Below are 26,011 nucleotides of genomic sequence, written 5' to 3' on the forward strand. Positions count from 1 at the left end.
GAAGAGTATTTTCCATGAGCTGCATTTGTTTTTATCTCTAATCTGTCCTTTTCCCTTTGATTTGCTTTTTTTTTTTAAATTAAGAGTCAGTAGGGGGGCGCCTGGGTGGCGCAGTCGGTTAAGCGTCCGACTTCAGCCAGGTCACGATCTCGCGGTCCGTGAGTTCGAGCCCCGCGTCGGGCTCCGGGCTGATGGCTCGGAGCCTGGAGCCTGTTTCCGATTCTGTGTCTCCCTCTCACTCTGCCCCTCCCCCGTTCATGCTCTGTCTCTCTCTGTCCCAAAAATAAATAAACATTGAAAAAAAAAAAAATTTAAAAAAAAAAAATAAATAAAAAAAAAAAAATAAATTAAGAGTCAGTAGGGATGACAGTTTTATGAGAACTTTTATACGAAAAATCGAAACTTACAGAAAAGAAAATTGTAATTCTTTTAAATGACAAGGGATGCCTCATAACTCCGTTTTCTCTTCTTACCAGCTTTTGAAAAGACACTGCATTTTTTAAAATTATAATTATTGGCAAAAGAGAGAAGAAAAAGTTAAAATAGTTTTAAACTTACATAATGCAGTTGCCCTAATCTGAAATTATGAAAAGGAGAAGAACTTTCACCAAGTTGAAAGAGCCCCAGACCTGGGTTAGAATATCTAGAGGCTGTTCCCAGCTCTGGGCTTTGCCACCTTCTGTGTGACCTTAAGCAAACCACCTCCCACTGTCAGTTTCTCTTTTCTTGCCTATATAATTGACATATTTCTATAGCAACTTTAAACAAAAATGAGATACATTCAGCACCTTAATCTTCTCTTTTGTTAACAAATGGCTCATTTGTAAAGATCTATTAATTTGTCCTTTACTTGGGTATGGCTTCTTCCTTTCTTTCTTTCTTTCTTTTTCTTCTTTCTTTCTTTCTTTCTTTCTTTCTTTCTTTCTTTCTTTCTTTCTTTCTTCTCTCTTTCTTTCTTCTGTCTAATATGAAATTTATTGTCAAATTGGTTTCCATACCACACCCAGTGTGCCCTCCTCATCCCAACAGGTGCCCTCCTCAATGCCCATCACCCATTTTCCCCTCCCTCCCACCCCGCCCCCCACTCAAACCCTCAGTTTATTCTCAGTTTTTAAGAGTCTCTTATGGTTTGCTTCCTTCCCTCTCTGTAACTTTTTCCCCCCTTCCCCTACCCCCCGGTCTTCTGTTGAGTTTCTCAGGATCCACATTAGAGTGAAAACATATGATATCTGTCTTTCTCTTATGACTTATTTCACTTAGCATAACATGCTCCTGTTCTACCCACGTTGCTACAAAAGGCCGTATTTCATTCTTTCTCATTGCCAAGTAGTATTCCATTGTGTATATAAACCACGATTTCTTTATCCATTCATCAGTTGATGGACATTTAGGCTCTTTCCATAATTTGGCTATTGTTGAGAGTGCTGCTATAAACATTGGGGTACACGTGCCCCTCTGCGTCAGCCCTCCTGTATCCTTTGGGTCAATTCCTAGCAGTGCTATTGCTGGGTCATAGGGTAGGTCTATTCACTTTGCAGGGACAGGGATTTACATGCCCAGTGCCTAACAAGCGCCTACCCTCTCGTCCTTCTGGGGTCACATCCCCTTGGATGAATAGGTAGAGTTGACATTTTGGTCTCTCTTCAAACCCCTACCTGCTCAGTACATATGTCTAAAACAGCACATCTTGCCTCTGATTGCATTTGTTTTAGGGCTCTTCCGTCCTGCAAGTTATCAAGCCTCTGTAGGACAAGGACTCTTTCTTACTCATCTTCATATCCTTAGCAGCTAGAATGGTACTAGTAGATATAGATGTTTACTTTTTAAGTGAAGGAAAAAACTGTGGGTGTTGGGCTGGCGTGGTAGCCTTATGCTCTGGAGATGCATCCTGGAGCTGCATTAATCCCAGAAACCAGCCCAGTTCTGGGTTGGAAGGGGGTGTCGGTCTGCGAGGCGTTCTGTGGTTCACGTCCGTTCACATCGGCATTCGATGTGGTGGTCATCTTAGATAACGTATCTTAGATATCTAAGATAACATATCATCTCAGATATATGTCATTTGATAATAAATAATTTCATCTTTGAAAGTAGTTTTTGATAAAACAATTCTAACTTTCATAAATATAAAAAAATTATATTTGCCTAATTTTAAGAGCTTTATTAGGGTGTATTTTACATATCATAAAATTCATCCATTTCAAATGTACAATTCAGTAATTTTTTTTTAGTAAATTTACGGCGTGGTTCAGTCATCACTATATCCACTTTTGGCATATTTTCATCACCCTGGTAAGATTGCCCATGCCCAATTATACCCCCAGCCAGGTATCGACATTTTTGTCTCCGTAAATTTTCCACTTCTGAAAATTTCATATAAGTGAACCCATGCCATATATCATCTCTTCTGTCTGGCTTCTTTCACCGAGGATAATGCTTTTGAGGTCTGTCTGTGTCATAGTATGTGTTGGTACTTCATTCCTTTTTTTGCTGAGTAGTAGTCAGATTTACGGATATATTACATTTAATCTATCCAGTTAATAGGGCTGTGTTATAATTTAAAACTGATTCTCTGGTAAAAAAATATTTCAAGAGCACCGTATAATTATTTTAGTGTCCTTTTCTCTCTCTGAATTATCTGTTTGGTTGATATCGTTATCCCGGTTATCGTCCGACCTGTCCCTGCATGGTTTCCAGTGTAGAAACCCGTTAGGAAGCCATGCTGGTTCTCTTTCTGTTCATATCAACATTTATTGGGCACCTTTGTGCCAGGCCCTGAAGATGCAAAAATGAATAAGTCATCATCCCTGCCTCTGAAGAATTCTTTTTTCTGCCCTGCAGAGTGGAGCCACAGAGGCCCCTGGGCAGAGACAGCATCAAGGAGGGGTGACAGCAGCAAATGTGGCATAGAGACCCAGGAGGATGAACACAGACGTGTCTCCTGAGTATGGGGATGTGGAGGCTGTTGATTGCTTACGTTTTCAGAGCTTTGGACACGTGGGAAACCACCAGGCTGTGATTGGTAGGAGCAGAAGTAGGGGCCACTCTTTCAAGAGATTTAAGAACTAAAGCCTTGAAGTCTCAACATCGAGGAAAGATGTTCTTTTCAATAAACCAGACTTGAGAATATTTATAAGCTTGGGGCAGGAAGCCAGGGAAGGGAGCGTGTTGACCATACAAGAGTGAGGAACGAACCAGAGGTTCTCAGCTGTGGCTGCTTATTGGAACCACCTGGGCTGGGGGAGGTAGGGAGGATGCTGCTTAAGAAAAACATAAACTCACATTCAGCTGGTCTGGTAGCAGGGCTCAGACATCCATAAAATTTTTATAGCTCCCGAGGTGATCCTAATTTACAGCAGGGTTGAAAAGCCCTGGGATGATTGATGGAATGATATTCTAAAGGAGGTGGTAGCGGTTGGGATTAATAACAATGTGGACGGTTTGGCCTTGATTCCAAGAAAGGGTTTCTGAATCTCTGAGACCAGAGTTGAGGATGGGTGTAGTCACAGACAGGTTTACACTTGCTGAAGTCCTATGTGCCTACTTACCTCAACTTCCCAATTGAAGGGTGAGTCTCATAGCACGATGAGGGTTGTTGAGGTTAGATGGCTTGAGGAAAGAGGCAACACTTTGGAATACATGGCTGAAGGCGGTGGATGGGCAGATGACCAGTGCGGACAGCCCTCCTACAGTCGGAGACACACAGCGTTAATGCGGCTCTAATAAAGATACAGACATGGCCGGGCCATTTCCTCCGGCAGCCTAAGAGCAGAAAGGGAGAATCACATTCATGATCTAGGGCCGGATTTTGCCGAGGAGGGGCTCAGTGACGATGGGATGGTGGAGCAGAAGACCCTCCCGATGGAACAGTTCTTGTTTTCAGCCACGGATTCTAGGATAAGCAGAGAAGCCAGTAAAAATGGGAAGAGGCTGATTGCGCGAAAACGTAAGCGTAGGGAGACTGAATGGGACCCTGAGATTCCATTGAAACTCTTGCGAGGTTAGGGGCGGGAAAAAGTCGGAAGGGTGGAAATTTGTGGGTGTAGGATATTGGGATTTATGGAATCTGATATGGATTAGTTCCAGGGTGTGGTGCTTGACTGTGGTTAAGTTGAATGAGGTAGATTAAAAGTAAAAGTCAGTGGGATTAGAGATGGAAAGGAACTACCAGGTTAGAGTATTGGGTGTATTATTCATTTGGAGATTGAAACATCCTGTTAAGGGCTTCATTTGGGATTAAAGATGAGCCAGATGCCAATGTTCTGATGAATAAGCGGGAACAGTCATCGTAGTGGGACGGGATTATTGGGACAAGGAAAGGCGGCCCCTCAGTCATGAGCCTCAGGTGAGGGGAGAATTTATAGGGAGTCGGTGGTGGTTAGGTTGGAATGAGGACAGCAGAGATGACGAATCTGTGTTCCAGCTCCACTCCCTAGAGTCTGGGCGCAGAAGAGTAGGCACTTAGGTTGGAGAAGGCTACAGGGAAAAAGGAATCCTTGGAAGAGATCAGTTTGGAGTAAGCAAAGTGTGTTCTAAGCAGAGCTGGTGCGGAAGGGAAGTGTTTCTCAAAGCTTGGCCTTGAGTAACCGCCGACTGCCTTAGGTCACAGGGACTCTCAACTGTGAGAACTTGATCCCTGTGTCAGTTCTCCTTCTGTCCTTATCATTAATCAAGGAGAAAGTCCTCATTTCTGCTGCCATTCTCTAAAGACCCCTGTAAACACTTGATAATCTTTTCAGCAAAGAAAGAGAGAGAGGATAGAGAGAGGAGAGAGCGCCTCAGGCATAGAGCTCGATTTTAATATAGTCTTATTAGCATTTCCCTGAGCAGTTACCTTCTATTTATGGAAAACGATAGTGGTATGCTTATGTGGTGATCTAAGATCCATTTATAACAATGTATTTAAGTTCTTAAAACATTTTTTGAATATTCAGTAATAATATGTGCAGCAAAGAGAGGTGGTACAGGAATGACTGAGATTTTGCAAGTATTGACCCAGTGGGTGGTTGACAGAGGACAAGGTGCAGGGAAGGGTCTGGTAGGCGGGGACGTATGGCGGAACGAAAGGCTGAGAATGGAAACTGCGAAGAGAAAGGACCGACCTGGGAGTGCCCTGAGACTAGCATTGCTTGGCCCTAGGTCCTTTAGGTCCTCCAGCATCCCCCAAAAGAGAGTCTCCGGAGCCAGAAGCCCCCAGAGCTCTGTCAGCTCCAGTCTCACACTGCACACTCCTTGGGACCCAGGGACAAGGTAAGAGCCGGCTAATCCGGGACTTCTCCAGGCTGTGCCGCCAAGCAGTGAGCGAGCATCTCTTGTGTTCTCTTAAGAGAGAGAGACCCGCGGACATAACCACGCTGAACCCACCCAGCACCTGGCCATGGCTTTCTTCCCTCCCAACACTCATTTCATCAGGAACAAGTTTCTGAGTGAGTGTTGCTGAAGGGCCCTTGGGTTTGTCAGCGGTGAAATTGGGCAAGAGCAATGGTGAGGTTTTTACAGAAACGGAGAGGGGAAAACAGGTGGCAAAATAGTATTCTACACAGTGGAAGAGGAAAAAATGTTTACGTAGAAACGCTTGGAGTATGTTGTGGGACATTGGCTCTTGCCCAGGGCGCATTGTATCCCGTCACCAAAATCCCGGAGAATTTGGTTGGGTGATGTCGAACGGGAGAGTCAGTGAGCTTCCCTACCCGCACGCCTACCTCATGGCCTCAGAACAGTGCTGTTGATTACAGCTGTTCGGAACAATATGCTTCTCATTTACTCAAAAAATGAAGAGTTGTCCCATTGTTTTCATCCATCTTTGGAAATCGTGCAGCCGTTTTCTCTTTCCCGCATTGGCTGAACTTTGCATCCACATCATCGGTGAGCCTCTCACTGGGATCCACTCCCCAGGGAGGCAATGGAACCGGCTAGAGGGAGGGCATGGTGTTCAGTAATGTGGAGGCTCTCTCTTTTCTCTCCTCCCGCTCCCTTCCCGAGGGCAGGGAATGATGGTGGTTTTCAGAAATTGTAGTTTACATTTCGTTTGACTATGTCTTCCTAGTTTGAAAAACTATTGGTCAGCGTTGGCCTCGCTAGTCTCCAGATGAACAAGTTAGAGATGATGTTGGAAAATTTCTTAGTGAAAGAAATTCTAATACCAAGAAATTCTAATTTTTTTAAATGTTTTTTTAAGTTTATTTATTTTAGAGAGAGAGAGAGAGAGAGAGCGCACAAGCAGGGGAAGGGCACAGAGAAAGAGGGAGACACAGAATCTGAAGCAGGCTTTAGGCTCTGAGCTGTCAGCACAGCCCGATGCAGGGCTCAAACCCACGAACTGTGAGATCATGACCTGAGCCGAAGTCGGATGCTCAACCGACTGAGCCACCCAGGCACCCCCTCTAATTGTTTTATTGTCCATGAATTGCAGTTTCACACCTACTTGTGAAAAAAAAAAAAATCCTCAGTGCTGAGATGATGTGAGAGCCCTATAGACCTAGCAGACGGTCTGTGTGGACCGAGCTTTAATCTCCAGGGCAGCACAGATAATGTCAGCGTGTGTCTCACGGTGTGTGTTCATCAGACACGCGGTCACGGATTCTCTTGAACTTCATGAGATGCTCCCTCTTTTCACTGACCATTCTAAGTGAGGAAAAAGAAGAAAGTGACTAGATGGTGATTTATAATTTAAAGGTGTGTGTGAGGCTGTGTCAGAAATTGCAGAGAGAACACCAGATCTTTCGGCCCAGTTAGTACGAACCACACGATTCGGCATAAAATTAACACCCAAGCTCTGCACTTAACTCGGGTGAGTCTCTTAATATCACTCAGCCTTGGCTTTCTCACCTGTGAAACTGGGATAATGACGCCTACCATCTGGGGTGTTCTGAGGCTTTTTGGTTTGCTTGTATGTTTCTAATTGTAAAATATGCATAACATAAAACCTACCAGTGTAGTCATTTTTAAATGTACAGTTCAGTAAAATTAATTATATTCATACTGTTCTACAACCATCACCACCATCCATCTCCAGAACTTTTTCATCTTCCAGAGCTGAAACTCTGTCCTCATTAAACCCTAACCCCACCCCTTTGCACATGCTCCCCTATCTGCCTGAATGCTTCACACCCTATTCACTTAGCTAACCTCATCCCTCACATTTCAGTGTAAATGTGGCTCTTGCAGAGTCTTTCCAGACCTTCCCCACCCCCAGATTAGGCTAGAATTTATAGTTACTCTTTTCCAAAATCTCTTGTACTTTTACTCCATAGGCTTTACCATTTCATTCATCCATTCAAGAGATATTTAACAGATGTCTTCTATGAGCCAAGCCAGGTTCTAGGTGCTTGAGATGTATCAGTGAGCAAAATAGACAACATCCCTGCAGACTTACATTCTAATAGGATGAGCCCCACCCCACCCCCAAATAAGTAAATAAACATATAAACCCAGAAACGCTATCACCTGTTAGAAGGCGAGCCAGGCTCTAGAACAGAAACAGAGCACATAGGGAATTTGGGTGGAGACAAAGTTGGGGGGGAGGGGGTTGGGTTGTAATTGTGTCCACCTGGGAGTAATTTCAAGCGTTATTGTATGTGTAATGTCTTCCTTGCTGTATGTTTGGTTCCCCCGAGAGTCTTGTATGTGGGCTTCCCCAGGCACAGAGGAGGGTCTATGGAATGAGATGAACGAGGGAGCGAATGAAGGAGTAAACAAACAGCAAACATGAAGCCAGAGATAGAATGGCTTGGACCCAGACCCGGACTGTGGGATGGAAGGGAAGAACGGATTCGGGAACTACTTTATGCAGGAACAGGCAGAAGTATTTGGCAGTCCGGTTGACTTGACGTGCTGTGGTTAAGTCTTGGTGGCACTGAGGGTTCCTCTCTGGAAGACTGGGGCCACGTGCCCACTGGCTGCTGCTTTGGGGAAGCTAGACACGTCGAAAGTGCTTAGCCTTCTCCGCATTTCATTAGCAGGGGCAGTGGGATTTTCCTTCTGAGAAGAACTTTCCAGTCCCACTCCGGTTTGAAAGTAAGTGCCTCTTACCTCTTCTAAACGTCCAATCCATTTAGCTTTCTGTGTTTGCACCAGTGATTCCTTCCCTGTGACAAGAAAATAGAGGAGCACTTCGCGGAATATGAAAACACTGCCAGCTCGTATTACCTCCACGTCCCCTCACTCTGCCATGTTTTCAACTTTTTGTACCGTTGATCCCGAAACATAAAACTGCCCGCTGAGCCAGGAGTCAAACCATGTAATCACAGGCTACTTGCTTTCCTCTTGCTCCCTCTCTCCCCTGTTCAGTGGTTTTAAAGTTATAATACCCATGGCCCATGCCTCCACTTGAAAAGTTGTGGGGTTTTTTCCACAAAATTGCTTACTTGAATTAAATATGGTCTTTGCTTTTTTTTTTTCCCCCTGTGAGATGCCAAGTTCTGAGTATCCCCTAGCTTACCAGTGAAATGATTTCTGTTCCCTGTGTACCCTTGCATCGGCATTAAGCTGTTCCCAGGTGAATATATTCTGAATTTAACCACCATAATTGCACACATAGCTGGAGGCACACGTAAGCAGAACCGGTAAAGGGAACCACATCTCTGGAGCCGAGTGGAGACAGAAGGGACGGGGTGGGGCAAGGATAGGGGATAAGCCCCCCCCCCCCCCCCCGGGGCCTTTGTTTGGGGGATTAATCCTGGGGCTTTTTCATTTCCGACAAGATTAAGTCGGGATTTCCTTCCTCTGTTAGATGAGTTTTATTAGGATTGCCTGCAGCCCCCCTCCGGTCCATCTGTCAAACTGTCATCCCAGAATTGGAATTCTGACTGTTTCCACACATGGGTAAAAAAGAAAGCACCCATATTCATCATTGGTTCTAAATTTCTTCTGGCTCATTTGACGACATGGTTCTGTAATGGCTATACACTTTGTCTAGAAGATCAGATCAAAGGCCAAGTGACACTGTAAGAAATTCAAGACATCTTTAAAGGACCACATTTTTAAAATCCTAGGATTTACCCTTGGGGATCTGAAGAAGACAGAGGAGCACAGGTCCACGATGTGTGGAATCACAACTGCTGTCTGGGAGGCAGCGCATCTGTTAGCTGTCAGCCTGAGCCCAGAACCAGAGGCGGGAGAGGAGGAGAACTCCAGGTGCGGGCAGTGATAGCTGGATGGAGAACCCATAGCTGCCAGGCCCAGCCACCTTCAGTTTCTGTGCAGGCTGTGTTGAACTGTTCAAAGAACTGGGACTTTGGGGTCAGACAGACCTGAACGTGAATGCTAAATCTGCATATACGGCCTTTGTTTTTTTTTTATTTATTTTTGAGAGAGAGAGAGAGAGAGAGAGAGAGAGACAGACAGACAGAGCACAAGCAGGGGAGAGGCAGAGGGGGAATCACAGAATCCGAAGCAGGCTCCAGGCTCTGAGCTGTCAGCATGGAGCCTGATGCAGGGCTTGAACCCACAGACTGTAGACTGTGAGATCACAACCTGAGCCAAAGTCAGACGCTTAACCGACTGAGCCACCCAGGAGCCCCCACATTTATTGCCTTTGTAATGTGACATGGTTCAAACTACCCAGCCTTAGTTTCTCTTTTTGCAAAATGAGCAGATGATGTGTTGAGTTTATCTATGTAGGTGCTTAATAAGAGTGTGTGAGAGGCATTAGCCCTTCAGTTAATATTGGCTCCTGTTTCTTCCAGGCTTTGGTGGCTGGGCAGTGACAGGCCTTCTCTTGGAAGGGGACTGGAGCATTAGCATAGTATCAAGCCATAAATCGGAAACGAAATGTTCTTGTTGGGTGTCCCAGCTGTGTACAGAGTTTATCAAGGTGGTGGTAGTCAGGGACAGTGAACAAGGGAGAGCCGAGTGATAGTAGGGCTGTGTCTTTGTGTCTGCCAGACACCAACTCTGGAGCAGGAATCTGGTGGCCAACCCTGGGACATCTGGTCCTGAGCCAGCTTCCCTGGGAGGCACAGTGGTCGGTATTGAGGCATTGAAGAGGACCTTGGTGCCAGCTTTCGAAGGAGGAGGTCGGTGAGCCTGAGCCCCAGCGCTGACGGCTCAGGGTAGGAGGGACTGCCGCGAGGGCCACCGCTGGGCCTGGACAGGGGGTGAAGAAGGAAGTACCTTTTATTGTCACCATTATATTTTCCTTACCGAGGTCTTTTTCAGATCTGTACTCGTATGTGGCTCTGAGAATGTCTTGAACAGAATAGACCGGTATTTCATTTGCTAAAACCAGAGAAGGAAAGAAAGAGAAGACTGAATTCCGGTGTTTCAAAATGTGTGACACTTTGCAGAAAACAAACAGTACCTCCACTGTGGAGGGACATGTAGGTCATTTGTGATTGCCATGATCTGCTCCAGTCTTAATCGATTCTAAATTGGCTTTGTCTATAGCGAAATGAACTTTCCTCACACTCACTCAGGATCCTATCGCGACTTAGCGTCAGTCCAAATCAGGGCTCCCGAGCACACGGTAGCCCATTGAAGACTTATGCCAGCCAGTATTTTCAGACCAGTGATCCTACTTCCACATCTCTCACCTGCTTCTAAACGTTTCCTCCCTGAAGTTGCCTTCTTCCCATGAGGCTCTCGGACATTATTCCAGAACAGTTGACGTACCCTAGTAGTATTTACAATGGGTGTTACTTCACTGTGACCCTGAGTCCATCTCACTGATGTACTGAAACAGCTACAGATTAGCTTCTTGCCTCTGGTCTTGTCCCGGTCAAACCTGTGTTCTGGCTCCACTACCGTGGTGATCTTTCCAAAAATGAACACCCGACCATGTCATTCCTTTGACGAAACCCTTCGGTGGCTTTCTGTTGTCAAACTCCTTAACACTACCATGTAGCAAGTCCAAGTGTAGATAGGTGTGCAGAGGGCTTTAGTACGTGGGAGCAAGTTGGTAGGACCATTGTCTGCAGCCTGCCCAGAATGCTTTACTACAGTTGTAATGCCCAAGCTGCGTTTTCAAGAATGAAGCAGAGTTCACCTGATGGGAGGGAGTGGGAAAGGCATTCTGGATAGCAAGAACCACTTATTTCAAGGCAACGTGGCCAAAAAACAACTCAGCGTGGCATATTCACAGCATGATAACTAGTCCAGTCTTGTTGGGCCATGAGATGCAAGGAGGGGGTGGCCCTTGAACTCCTGAGGAGCTTGGATTTTACTTTATAAGAGGTGAGGAATCATTGAATGGTTGGAAACTGGGGAATGGTTAGCTTTGTGTTTTACAATGAGGAGGATGGCAAAGAGACTGGAAGAGAGAAAGAAGGTAGCCTTCACTGGATATCTGCTGTGTGTCAGGAAGTCTGCTAGATGCTTTATCTAGATTATTTAAGTTTGTGCTAGAACCCATTTTACAGATGAGGAAACTTACGTTCGGAAAGACTGAGACGTTTCTCTGAGACTGTCTGGTCTATGTGTGCTCTCTACTAGGATTGCCAGCTTCAGGGGGTCAGCGTTGCCTCCGCAAGTCCACGTGGGGCACCGTGGCTGAGGTGGTCCTGCTCTGTCCCTGCCTCTTCTCCTGAGGCCACCTCCACTCTGTAGCAGGCTGGACCAGCTGATACACTAGTAGTCTGTAGGGGTTTGCCTGTTGCCACCTTACCACCAACCTACCCGCTTAAAAAAAAATACCTACTTATTAGCTCTCATATGACAGAGTAGAGTTCTCTGCTCAAGGTCTCAAAGACTGAAATCAAAGTGTCCAGGGGCCCCTGGGTGGTGGCTCAGTCACTTGAGCATCCAACTTCGGCTCAGGTCATGATCCCACAGTTCGTGAGTTCAAGCCTGCCCTGGGGCTCACGACTATCAGTGCAGAGCCTGCTTCGGATCCTCTGTCCGCCGCGCCACCACCACCACCTCTCTCTCTTCTCTCTCTCTCTCTCTCTCAAAAATAAATAAACACTAAAAAATATTTTTTAAAAAAAGTATGCAGAGAGCTGAGTTCTCATCTCCCAGCTCTGGCAAAGAATCCACTTCCCAACTCATGCAATTGTTGACAGAACTTACTTCTTTGCAGGTATAGGACTAAGGTCCCCCTCTTCTTGCCAGCTCTCAGTCAGGAACTACCCTCAGCAACCAGAGGCTGCCCTCATTCCTTGCTACAGGTTCACTCCACCTCCAAGCCATCAACAATGTATTGAGCCCTTGTCATGCTTTGAGTCTCTGACTTTTTCTTCTGCCTCCAGCTGGAGAAAACACTGTGCTTTTAAAGGGCTCGTGTGATTAGGTCGGGCGCACCGAGATGATCTCCATTTCCTAATGGCAAATGTGCCATATAACATAACCTAGTCATGGGAGTAGAATCTATCACATTCACCATCCTGGGGATTATGCAGGGAATGCACTCCAGGGACCAGAGGTCTTGAGAAACGTCTTAGAATCCTGCTCACCATGCACACCTTGATTAAATTTATGGTCAGAATTTGCCACTATTTAAAAAACAAAAAAATGGAGTGGCCCAGGGTTTCGTCCGTATCTGCTGTCTAGCACTTCCCCAGAAGCCTCCTTAGGGAAGGAGACCTTGACAGGTGTTGAATTTCATAAATATTTTAGGGAACAATTTATTCCCTATCTGGCTTACGCCCCAAGGCTGCAGACTGGCCCATCCTTTCCTTTCTGAGTGCACAGCCTATGGTGTCTTACCATTCAGGCTGGAAAACAAAGAAGGTTCCAGCCATTATTCCCCATACCTACCTGGCCCACGGCTACTGACCCTTAATTAAGGTGAAGCTTTCTCAGGATTCTGTTTTCTTCAGCTGTATGTTATGACTAATGAAGAATCCAGCTTTTACTATTGGTTAAAATGTTTCCTCTTATAAACCTTAATTTATGAACTTTAAGCTCCATGAATAATATTTATACTTGGTCTTCTATTTACAAACATTCTTCGGTTTTCTAGATCTTTTTTTAACCACAAAAACAAAAAGTTTAAGGGAACTCATCAGCTGGTCCTTGCTCGGTTGGGGGCTGACATGGAGAGAAGGCATGATTGTGTGCTGACAGCGGGGCCCAGCGCAGATGGTGGGATGCCCAGCCCCCCAGAGATGCAGGGAGACCCTGGGTGTTTGTCTGTGCCTGGTGGGCACCCTCACCATTCTGTAGCACAAGACTGTTGTGCTACAACGCAGTAGCACAAGTCCTCTGTTGGAGGACCCAAAGAGGGGGATAGGAGTATGCACAAGAGTTGAAGCTCATGGGGGCACAAGCTGGGTGTCAGAGATTCCAAAAATCCAGAAAGCAAGAGACAGGCCTGGCTTCCCTGCCTCGGGGTCTAGTGTGGAGGCTGCTGGCACCTTCCACAAGGGATTTCCCTGTGGAAAGTGGCCAACTTAAATCTTTGCTTGCATCTCACAAGATTTGAAGGCTTTAAAGGGGTTATAAAGTACATTTATTAGGTTGTTTATGATAATTTGCAAAAACAGTTTGAATGATGTTTGCTTGAATGATCTTATGATAAGTTTTTAAATAGCGGAGATTTTTTTTTGGCATGAATGATGGTGGGGACAACAGGAACCAGACATAGCTTAACCCATAAAAAAGAATGGAACTAGGACTCTTTCAACTTTTGAAATTTTGTATTAGAAAAGACTTTCAGGAAGAGGATTGTGTTCCTAAACTAAGGAATGAGCATAATGTTTTTCAGAACCATGGAGAGGGGAGTCTGCCATTTATTTAGTGCTTACGGTGCATGAGATATGATACACATGGTCTGATGGTCCCAGTGGTGGTTGTTCCTCTGATGTTACAAAGGAGGACACAGATGAAAAAAGGTAATGGCTGACTCAGGACTGCCATGTTCTCAATGCTGTAGCAGCACCTCCCCTGGGGTTCAGTGACCGTGGTCCCCTTTCATCCGAGGCAATAGCCAGAAACACACAGGCAGCCATAGGAAAGAAAAGGAGAACTCTCTTTCTTTTGTTTTGTTCTGTAAGTCCAGCAATTTTAATGCTTTAAAAAGTGTTTATTTCTTAGTGGGATTCTTATAAGGAGTGACGTCCTCTCTATTCAATAACCATGATGATTTAAACTCCTCAAAGAGCATCACCATCTGTCACCTATTGGGGTTTCCCCCATGCAATTTCTTTTTTTAAGAAAATACTTTTTTTTAATATTTGTTTATTTTTAGAGGATAGAGTGTGGACAGGGGAGGGACAGAGAGAGAGAGAGAGGGAAACAGAATCTGAAGCAGGCTCCAGGCTCTGAGCTGTCAGCACAGAGCCCGACGCGGGGCTTGAACCCACAAACCGCAAGATCATGACCTGAGCTGAAGTCAGATGCTTAACTGAGCCACCCAGGTGCCCCCGAGAAAATAAATTTTTTAAGTTTTTAATTTATTTTGAGAGAGAGAGCATGCACGTGTGACCGGGGGGGGGAGGGCAGAGAGAGAGGAGAGAGAGAGAACTCCAAGCACGTGCCATGTGCAGAGCCTGATGTGGGCCTCAAACCCATGAACCATGAGATCATGGCATGACCTGAAATCAAGAGTCAGACGCTTAACCGACTGAGCCACCCAGGTGCCCCTCCCCATGCAATTTCATTTGAAATCAGTTGCTATTTATGTTCTCAAGATATTTTTATTTGGACTTTAGTACAGCAACTGGGGATTCAAGGTTTTGGACTGAGGCCGTCAGCATCAGGAAGATTTCAGTCCAGCTTCTCAATCTTGAATGCGATTGATCAGAGTAATATACATGAAAAGCAGGTGAGCTTGGTTACAATACTCTTAAATATCAAAGACAGTGTATTCATACAGTTCTCATTGGCCTAAAGGGTTAACCAAAAATTTCCAGTCAAAAATTATTAAAGAATTAGCTATCACGCTAACCCAGCAGGATTTTAGATATTACTAATTTCGTCTTCCACCAAGACAGGTAAGTAGTATATTTTGCCTAAATGTTTTAGTCTTCCAGCTAGAGCAGTGGTTCTCAACTGGAGATGGTTTTTGTCCCTGGAGGATATTTGGCAATGTCTGCAGACATTTTTTGATTGTCACAGTGCAGGGATGGGCAGGGAGAGAAAGTGCTATTGGATCCAGTGGGTAGAGACCAGAGATATTGCTAAGCATCCTACAATCAATGCACAGCAAAGACTCCCCTGGTCTAAGAGGTGGACAGTTCTGTTGAAAACTCTGGGCTAAACGGAAAGTGCCCTGAAGTTGTTGAGAGACACAACCGGCATGTTGAAAGAGGGGGAAAAAAAGGAAGATGGCTATCCTCACGGACCCTGAAGGGAGAGAGGGAGTTTTCTAGCTCCAAGGAGGAGGGAGAAAATTCTTGGAGTCCAGGTGTTAAATATTATGGCGCTTGCCAACACACCTCCTTAAAGCACGCTGCTGTTCATTTCCCAAGAGGCTCTTCAGTTACTTCTCCCTGAAAGGTTTCATATTCCCCAGATGCTACTAGGTAGAAATGGTTCTTTTGGGGGCGCCTGGGTGGCTCAGTCGGTTAAGCGTCCGACTTCAGCTCAGGTCACTATCTCGCGGTCCGTGAGTTCGAGCCCCGCGTTGGGCTCTGGGCTGATGGCTCGGAGCCTGGAGCCTGCTTCCGATTCTGTGTCTCCCTCTCTCTCTGCCCCTCCCCCGTTCACGCTCTGTCTCTCTCTCTCTCTCTCTCAAAAATAAATAAATGTTAAAAAATTTAAAAAAAAAGAAATGGTTCTTTTGAAGAGTGCAAAAACTCCTGGCTAGATGGAACAATCCGGCTCCTTCCAGCAGTCCCTACAGTGTGTGTAAATATATGGGAGAGGAGGTTGGGTCTCAGTTGCAGTGAGCCACTTTTCGGCATTGGATTTGGTCTCTCCTGGTTTGAACTTGGGTTGCTGCCAAACTGGGGCTCACTAAAGCAGTGTTTGACATGGAATAATCCATGAGACCCTCAGGTGCCTCGAAGCAGCTAATTAAATCCGTGACACAAAAAAGGCGACTACAATAGAGCACAAAATCTGAGCTGTAGAAATGGAACACCTAAACTTTCTTATTGCTCTATTAATAAAAGCTGATACAGAAGCCCTTGATCATTTCTATCATTTCTTACACCGTACTAATAACTTCAGCAGAATTTAAATTGAGTTCAAATCAGATGCGCTTATCTTTTAACAACTCCCATATTAAGTATATAATTAAAATGCTCCAGTTTAAATATTTTCCCTAAGGTATTAACTACTAAAAGACTCACACAGTGATGGACCAGGGCGTTCAGGGACGGTGGCTCAAGCTTTTAAGCACTTCAGATAGGGAAAAGGGATTTGTTACAACTGGACTAATTGATATAAAAAAGGAATGGAAAAAGTTGCTTTTAATTACCCAAAAGTCTCTCGATATGTCATATATTAGCCCTCGGTCTTTTAAGTAACTAACCTCCATCAACATTTGACGATGTCCTCTCCTTTGCGAATGTGCCTTGGTAAATATTAAAGAGAATTTGTCAAATTAAAAGTAAGCTTTAAGTCATTTACGTGCTGGGAGCTCAGAAGTCCTAGGCTGGTGGTGCTGGCTTTCACCTTCCTTGGTTACTTTTGTGATTTTAAGAGAGATGGTTTTATTACCCCTGACCTTTGCTTTCTTTGTTAACCAGCTGGGTCTTTCATAGAGTAGCTCTGTTACCTAGAAGGGAGTTGAGAAGATACTATACAGAAGGTGGCACTTAACCAGGCTTTGAAGGACCGACAGACTGGCCCACATTCCAGACTGTCGCAGATCGCTCAGATGGGGACCCAGGGGTCACATTCACCAGGCCTACGTTTGTAAAACTATGAATCTCATTTTATCAGCTCACCTGCACCCATATTCCCCCTACTTCCTGAGAAGAAATAGGAAAGAGGACCCTCTCTGCTGTGTATTAGTATGGACTCCAGAAGGAGAAGGTGAAGCTTTTCTGGAGTGCCTGGGGACAGTGGGGGGATAGAGAATTGGGGGGACAAAGGTATTTTTGTTCTCCTGTGATGATTTAGTCGTGATGGCTGTCAAAAGAAGAAAACATGGGGGATTCTGCCTAGTCCCGGGGCCCTGGGGAGACTATCTGCTGGAGCCTTAGGAATGTGTGAAGGTGGAGGTTAGCCATCGATGTCCGCATTCACGACTTACAGATACCATCTGCTTCTGCAAGTGAGAGGGAGGGTTAGGGAAGTCTCAAGGGTATTTCCACAGGGCTCGCATGGAACAGGATCTCCTAAAAAGCGGTGCCATTTGGTGTCACGTGGGCTAGATGGGGAGCTCGAAGAAATTCGCTGGTAACAGAGCTTCTTCTACAGATGCTGATGCTCCCGCTGTTGACGACAACTAACGTTTACTGGATACGAGACACTTTGCAAAGGGCTTTCTGTGCACTTTCTCATTTAATTCTCAGATCCACAGAGGGTCAATAAATAAATAAGCCATTTCATAAAAGAGGCTTAATTAAATTTACAAAGAGATTATTACTAGTAAGTTTCAAATCTGGTATTGAACTTGGGAAGAGCCTGTGGTGTCATGACTAGGCTATATGGTACTGTTCTTCTTCTTCTTCCTGTCATCTTCCTGCCAAAGCCCAGCCGGAAGAGCTCAGGAGCTGAGGTCCCTGCAGCAGGAATCCAGGAAGTTCCTGTGGACCTAGAGGAGTCCTTTCCCACCTAGCCCCTGACCTCCAGAAGTGTGCCCTGCCCCCTCATAAGGATGCTGAGTGTATGAGGATGTGTCCTCTGGTCTAGGGCTGGAATAAGTTACTGGCCTCCTGGAGTGCTGTGTTGAGAAAGACTCTGAGGCCACCTCCTGGCTTAGTAAGAAGTTATCACTTGCTCTAGGTCAATAGGGAGTAGTGAAATGTACGCTGTATGTCTTTCTTTCCTTAGGACTTAGGCTACTGGGGAAAGATGGATATAGAAGGAACCATCATTCTCTAGAGCTTCCTCGTTAGAGCCAGACCCCCAGAAGTGATCCCAGTTAAAGCCTTGGAAAGATAGGAAGCCACAAGGGATGGGTGGCTGGAAAAAGAGGGAGGAGGGGATAGGCTGATGGGGCTGATGGGCTTCAAATGAGGCTCCGTGTTGGGTTAGTGGGCAGACCTCAGTGATACCATTCACCGAATGCTTATATGTGCCACATGCTATTCTGAACACCTTATTCTAAACATGTAATAACTGTCATAATATGACAACTCTAATTAGTAGGTACTGCTGTTATCCCCGCCCCCCCTCCACAATTTAAATATGAAGAAATGAGGCACAGAGAGGGTAAACAACTTGTCCAAAGTCAGACAACTAATGGGGCGCCTGGGTGGCTCAGTCGGTTAAGCGTCCGACTTTGGCTCAGGTCATGATCTCGCGGTCCGCGAGTTCGAGCCCCGCATCGGGCTCTGGGCTGATGGCTCAGAGCCTGGAGCCTGCTTCTGATTCTGTGTTTCCCTCTCTCTCTCCCCCGTTCATGCTGTGTCTCTCTCTGTCTCAAAAATAAATAAACGTTAAAAAAAAAAAATTTAAAAAAACAAAGTCAGACAACTAGTAAGAAGTGGCTCCAGCATTTGAACCCAGATGGTCTTAACCACTTAACCATCAGCCTCTCAAACTTTATCAAACCCAGAGATTAACGCTTAAGGTGAGACTAAAACAAAATTTGCAACGCGATCTAGAGAAGTATTAGGTAAACGGTACCTTCTCTTGGGGAGAAGGGTAGTGGTGCTTAGGCAGAAAGACGAAAAATGTTAAAGGAAAGTGTTTCCATTTGAATATGGTCTACATTAGTTACAGGTGTACAACACAGTGATTTGACAAGTTTATACATTTTGCTGTGCTTGCTCACCACAAGTGCCACCACCACCTGTCCCCACACCACGTTATTCCAATACCATTGGCTTATCCCCTGCGTTGTGCCTTTCATCCCCGTGACTTGATCATTCCACACCTGGAAGCCTGTACCCCCTACTCCCCTTCACTCCGATTTTTGTCTTTCTGTTTATTGTTTTCAAAAATGCTCAAAGCCCACCATACCACACCATAGACAACCCCCGCCCTTTAAACAACAAATGCCCAACGTGGCCATGCTCAGTGCGACTACATTCACAGGAGCCGTTGGGGTGAGCATGGAGCTTTTTGAGAGCCTGCGGGCTCAGAAGTTGGGAAAAAGAAGCGTCTGTGACAGGAAGCCCTGGCCATGGGAAACATCAGCACCGAGTACTTTCTTCATTCCTACGGCGTTTCTCGAGCACAGCCTTGATTATGGCAGAGCAGGAAGTGCCCTGGGGAATCCTGCCTGCAGTTAGTTTATACTGTTCTTGATGCGGGAGGTAAGGCGGGAAAGCTAGCTGGAACCAGATAGTGGAAGAGCTTGAATGCCAGAGAGCTTTGGTACTTACTTGGAAGACTGCATTGAAATGCTTGTGCTTTGGGAAGAATAACAAGGCACAGTGAGGAGGGTGAACTGAGTAGGGGGGGGGGGGAGGAGGCCTGACACTATTGTCTCTCCAAGAAGTGCCAAGGGACAGACCCTGGGGGTAGGGGATGGGGGGGTAGGCACAGGAGCAGAGAGGGGATTTAAATCTGAAGTCCAGAATGGAAACAGAAGCACAGTGACTTGCATTGGTTGATAAAAGGGAGAGATTCAAAGATGACTGTGGCACCCCATCCTAAGTTTCTAGAATAATAATGATGTCATTCATAAGAAAGAATACAAGAGGTGAGGTGCTAGTGTGCAGCTGAGGGAAATGATTATGTGTCACCCCTTCCAGGAGGCTGTCCCCAAGCACCCATTCTCCTTCACTCTTGAGATTCCCTCTAGCTCTGCCCCTTGGCGTTTCTGTCTGGGCATGTGTTTGGGGTGTGAGTGTCCCCCCCCCCCCACTGGAAGGTATATGAGGGCTGGACCATGCTTGTCCTGGGACCCCTGCCTAGTGTAGAGCCTGGAAGGCTTAGTCTACTTCCTTTTGACAAAGAAATAGCCTTGCTGAAATCGTAAGAGAGCTGGTTTCCTTTAGCTCTTTAACGCACAAAATGAAACATACACCTGGGTTAAAATATGCAGGAGGTGGGAAGTAAAACATTCAGTTGGTACTTTAATAATTAAACTCAATTTTGCCACCAGGTGATAACTGCTGCTAAATCAATCAAATATGCATCAAGTAGGCAATCATGCACCCAGAACATGATACAACTTGATTGCCTGGAATTGTTAAAAAAAAAAAAAAAAAAATCAGCGAAGAGAGTAGTATGATCATTATAATATGTATAAATATTCAAAATCAATGAAACATGTTAGTTAAAGCCTGGCTGTAATGCCCTGATAGTATTAATAACGGCTTTGCTTTTCTTCTACAGCCTTCCTTTTAAGAACCTCATTCTGGTCTGGTTAGTGTCCGTCCCTCATTGCCGACCTTTCTTCTTTTTAAGATTCAGGTTAACTTCTTGGCATTCCAATGGGTGAAGTAGTGAAAGAGCACATTGGAATATGGACCAGAAGCCCTAACATCTCATCCTGACCTCAGCCGTAGCCAGAGTCACCCTTTCGAGAAGGTTGAATAGGTACCACCCGTTACTTGGCAGGGGCGCGTCAGGTATCCTAAACATTCACACTTCCTCCTCCCGGTGCCTGCCTTTAGTGCAGCCTCTTCTGGCCTGAATCGCATGTGTCTTCCACTGTCTGTCCTGTGGAGGAGGAGTAGATCAGATGTACACCCGATTTTGTGAGAGTAGATGAGAAGTGTGAAGGGGGTTAGGGAGGGATTATGTATCATCCTCCTCGTGTGGGAACTTGTACAAGAGTAGATCACCCGGAGCACCTACACCACATTGCGATCCCACCAGTGATGTGTGGAAGGTTCCAGTTTCCCCACATCTCCCCCGACTTGGCTATTGTCTGTGTTTTTTATTATAGCCACCCTAGTGGGTTTACAGTGGTTTCTTTGGTTTGCGTTTCCCTAGTGTCTAAAGATGTCGGGCATCTTTTCGTGTGCTTATTGGCTATTTGTATATGTTCTTCGGAGAAATGTCTACTCAAATTCTGTGTTCATTTTTAATTGAATTATTTGTCTTTTAATTGTTGAGCTATAGATCTTTATTCTGGATCCTAGACCTTTATCGGATAAGTGATTTGAAAATATTTTATTCAATTCTGTAGGCTGTCTTTCCTCTTACTCATAGTGTCCTTTGATGCACTAAGGCTTTTATTTTGATGAAATTATTATCTGTTTTTTCTTGAGTTACTTGTGCTTTAGATGTTATATCTAAGAAATTATTATCTAGTCCCAAGGTCATTAGGATTTACATCTATGTTTTCTTCTAAAAAATGTATAATTTTAGTGCATACATTAGGTCTTTAATCCATTTAATTTTTTTTAACGTTTATTTATTTTTGAGAGAGACAGAGACAGAGTGTGAGCGGGGGAGGGCAGAGACACAGGAAGACACAGAATCCGAAGCAGGCTCCAGGCTCTGAACTGTCAGCACAGAGCCCGATGTGGAACTTGAATCCATGAACTACCAGATCACAACCTGAGCTGAAGTCGGATCCTGAACCAGCTGAGCCACCCAGGTGCCCAGATCCATTTTAAATTAGGTTTTGCATATGGTGTGAGGTAGGCGTCCAACTCCATGCAGGTTTGATAGACTTGATCCACCAGCTCAAGGATGTAAGCACTGTGGGTAATGAACTCTAGGAGCCGTCCTGGAGGGAGAGGAGCGCAATCACTTTCTTCTAGGATTTAGTGCTGACTAAGCATAGTTGTCCTGGTGGTTTAAAGAGAAAAATACAGTGCAATTAGGTTTATAAATTCAACTGGACCCAGCTCGATCCTGTAACCATGCAGAACATACACCTTGCAAATTCTCACACTCTAATGAAGGCGATCTTACCTTCCAAGCAGGAAGTGGATGATATGATGATTTGGATATCTGCAAAAGATGGCCACCATCCAGCAGTGAAATAGCAGCTTTTGTCCTTTAGTTACTGCAATCAGGGGAACACCTGCAGACTTGAGTGGTGATAACATAACAAGTCCAGGGAGTGCCAGTGGCATTGAAAAAGGAACGGATTGAGAAGAATAAGCTGGCAACTCACAAAGTTAAGAATGGCATAGGGAGATTCCCTTGATGATGTGTGATTGTTTACGAACAACGTTAGCTTTTCTCCCTGCGTCGTACCCCTCACCTGGCATTTATTAGCCCTTGCTGTCTGTGGTCTCCTACATTTCTACATGTCTCCTGAACAGAGGTATTGACAGCCCTACCCGCTAAATGCCGATGTTGCTTCAACTCCAAATATCCCCACAAATTTTGACCCTTAAGGAGTACTGCCATTGATGTGGTATTTGCTTTTTCACGGAACTCTGCCTTCTCCGTATCTCTCTCATCTAACACGCCACCCACGGTAGACTCGGAGCTCAGCGTATGTCTGCTGATCTTGAGTGAAATCTGTGCACGTTCTTCCTTCGATCTGGTTGCAGTTCAGAAAAAAAGATTTAATTGTATCTGTTGGAAATTCTGACCACTTTTCTTGGAACTTGACAAGTAGATTCTAGAATTGATATGCAAGAAAAAGAGTCAAGAATATTTGGGTCAAGACCGTTGTAAAGTGAACGAGCAGAATCGGAGGTACTTGTCTTGGACCGGTTCAGCGTGCCAGCCTTGTCTCACGAGATGGTAAATCAGTGTAGTGTTGGGATCGTGAGAGACAAAGAGATCAATGAAACAGAATATAGAGTTCAGAAATGGAGCCTCGTGAGGCAGAGTGGATAGGCGTTCACCAGATGATTTCCCTTTTCTCCTAGGCATAAACGGAGCTTACGTTCCCCAGCCAGTGGGCCCATGGCAGAAGTGATGCACTCCACTTCTAGGCCTGACCCATAAAATCCTTCCACGAACAGTTCATTTTCTCCCCAGCTGCGTGTTAATGTCTCTTGAGAGACCCAGGGTAGGGCAAAAGCAGGAGATGGAAGGAGCCCGAGTCCCTGCCTGGAATAGAGCTCCCCAGCACAGCAGATCATCTGGATTACCTGTGTGAGATGATTCACGATTGACAGAGAAACTTCTGTTATGTTAAATGACTGAAATTTGGGGGTCGTTAGCTTAGTCTAACAATCAGGCCTGTATGGAAGCTCGATACTCAACAGCTGGCAGTGAAGGGACTGCCCAGTGCACGGGGCTGGGATAACTGGCTGTCTATATAGAAACAGCAGCAACAAATTCCATCCCTACTCCATGCTCCATCCCAGATGAATTGATCTAAAGTTAAAAGAAAAGTTTTAAGCCATTTAGAAGAATACACAGAAGAACATCTTTATTATCTCACATGGAGAAGGAAAAGCTAAGATTCATAAGGTACCAATCAAGTGGAGACAGAAAGACGGAGAAAATTTAAAATATATACCAATAAAGGATCGGTATCCAGAATATTAAAAAAAAAACAACCTCCTCTATGTCATTTAGAAAGGCAAAATAGTAGAAAAATGAGCGGGCATCTTATAGAAGAAAAAACTTGAATAGCTAATAACTATATGAAAAACATGTTCCACCTCCATGCCTGCCCGAGACCTATAAATTAAAACCAATGTCATCAACTAATGAAAGTCTGACAGTCACGACCTGTGGTGGGTGTGAATTGCAACAGGCAATTTTGGAAAGCCATTTTGAACATCTAGGAAAGTTGAACGTGCTTATGCCCTGTGTCCTAACAGTTTCTTTTTTTTTTTTTTTTTTTTTTTAACGTTTATTTATTTTTGAGACAGAGAGAGACAGAGCATGAACGGGGGAGGGTCAGAGAGAGGGAGACACAGAATCTGAAACAGGCTCCAGGCTCTGAGCTGTCAGCACAGAGCCCGACGCGGGGCTCGAACTCACGGACCGTGAGATCACGACCTGAGCCGCAGTCGGACGCTTAACCGACCGAGCCACCCAGGCGCCGCCCTAACAGTTTCAGTCATGATGGAGCCAGCGATAGTCGGTATCTCTTAAGCGTGGTGTTCCTTTCTGTTCTTATTCTCACCGTTTCCTGGGTCTCAAGTCGCTCAACATATGTTTTAAGGACAATCATACTGGATCTCTTTAGTCTTACATCCTGCTGTTGCTGTCAGATTTATTTCAGTCCTTTCCTTCCTTCTCACAGAGAGCAGCCCATCTGATAGCAATCTCTGGATACTTGGCCAAGTCCTATGAAAAACTGATTGGCTGTAAGGACCGGCCGCTGAGTTGAAAACCAACCTGTGTGTGTTCATAACTGACACAGGAGGGTTCAGTATGCACAGACACCATTCTGTTTTCTTGTGCCCACTCTTGGCATTAACGTTTACAAATTCATTGTCGTTAGCTCTTTCACTTCCCACAATAGCCTTATGAGGTCCATGCTCAGTATCCCCGCTTACAGATGAAGAAACTGAGGTGCAGGGAGGTGGAAGGGGAGGAGATAATATCCACCCCCCTGGTTGTTCTGCTCCCCGGTCTGCACCATTTATCCAGGTGATAACCTCGATGGTTCAGGCCAGATTCGGGCTGGTTGGCAATGAGAGGACTGGATTAGACACATGAACCACTTCCACTGACTGAATCCTTCGGAACATTGTTCTGGCTTACACAGCCGTTTGTTTATTTCCACGTGTTTCCTTCCTCTTAGCAAGCAGTGGTTTAATGTGGCCTGCATTGTGAAGTACCCAGAGCATTTATAGAATTCGGCAGTAATTCCCAAATTCTGCGTACTTTTCGCTTACTAAATAATGAGTCTTTAATTACTGGCTGACTTAAGCTGGTTTTCAAAGAGTGATGCTGTTAACTGCCAGCTGTATCCCACAATGGTGGATAAGAATAGTGTTCTATTTTATTTTATTTTACTTTCTTTTTTTTTCATTAATTCAAGACCTCACTCAGAGGAGAGTACATCACCCACGTAGCTTCCTTGACACTTTGTTCTTCAAACAGATGAATTACTTTCCAGCCTGGAAGGCCGCCGAATCTCTAAGTTGACATGTTCTCTGAATAATAAATTTCACATAAGAGGATGATGCCAGGTGTAAGAGGGTTTGATGAAAGGACATTTGAACTTTACCAAAGATACAAAATATTTCCCTTCTTAAGAAACGTTAATGAGGAAAAGACCCTGTGAAACTTTTTCTGTTCAATTCGGCTTCCAGTACATGTTTTAGTGATAGATTATTCGGGCAGTATGTCAGCATTAGGCTAAACAGTAGATGATTCCAGGTGAAATATATCCAATGGCTGAGCCCCCTCCTTCTATCTGAAATGTCCTACAAACCTCCAGACATCCTTTCTACAATTGGACTGGTGAGCTCATCGTATGGTTCAGAAGCTAAGACTTCTTGTCTTATAGGTGTGTGGCATCCCTTTTCCTGATGAAGTTTCTGGATTAATCATATGCTTCCTTTTCTATCTGATATTCAGGATACAGTGCAGATCCTTTTGGTGAAGTTTCGATGCATTTGTTGTTTGCGTAGATCAAAAGCATTCTCCTAGCCCTGTTTAGAACTATTTAAAACCTTGTGCCGACCTTAAAAGAGCTATAGGACGTAGGTTTTGTGCTGGGAAATAGCACATTCTTTATCTTTCCTTCTCGGATACACTTTTCTTTAGAAACAAAGCAAATCTCACGAATTTTAAAGAGACGTTCGGGTCTTCAGAGGGAGGAAAGCAGCAATCTCTTACCCTAAGTGGGTGAATACAATTCCTGGGTGTTTCGAACACTGAAGCCATTTGAATAATGTTATCATTTTTATGCAGGCCCTATCTAAATAGAATGTTATGCCTATCCTTTTAAAATGATGGAAACAAAAAATTTAATCTTCTGCTAAAATTCTGTATACTTCTTCCAGCTGTCATTGCATATTTTCCATGGTAGATGGTCACGTTTCTAACCGGATAGCTTAATTCCAAACGAGCTATAGTTCCAGTACATTCAGGCTCTGTTTCGTGGATTAGGGCTCACAGCTATACTCAGAGGTGTATTTAAAGGACTGATGCTTTCACAAGGATTGGATGGTGTTGTCATTGTCTTTAAGAGATTACAAATGCATAAACCATAGCAGTTTGGGGGAAGATCTAGAAGAAAACG

The 26,011-nt window shown here is 44.9% G+C and overlaps 1 protein-coding gene across 4 annotated transcripts in view; it reads left to right on the top strand.

Moving 5' to 3' along the window:
• The window catches only part of MTUS2 (microtubule associated scaffold protein 2), a 570,271-nt gene that overhangs the window by 369,565 nt on the left and 174,695 nt on the right, over positions 1–26,011 (top strand). The gene's annotated exons all lie outside the window — the stretch shown is intronic.

This window comes from Lynx canadensis, chromosome A1 (assembly GCF_007474595.2).
Source record: "Lynx canadensis isolate LIC74 chromosome A1, mLynCan4.pri.v2, whole genome shotgun sequence".
Lineage (NCBI taxonomy): Eukaryota > Metazoa > Chordata > Mammalia > Carnivora > Felidae > Lynx > Lynx canadensis.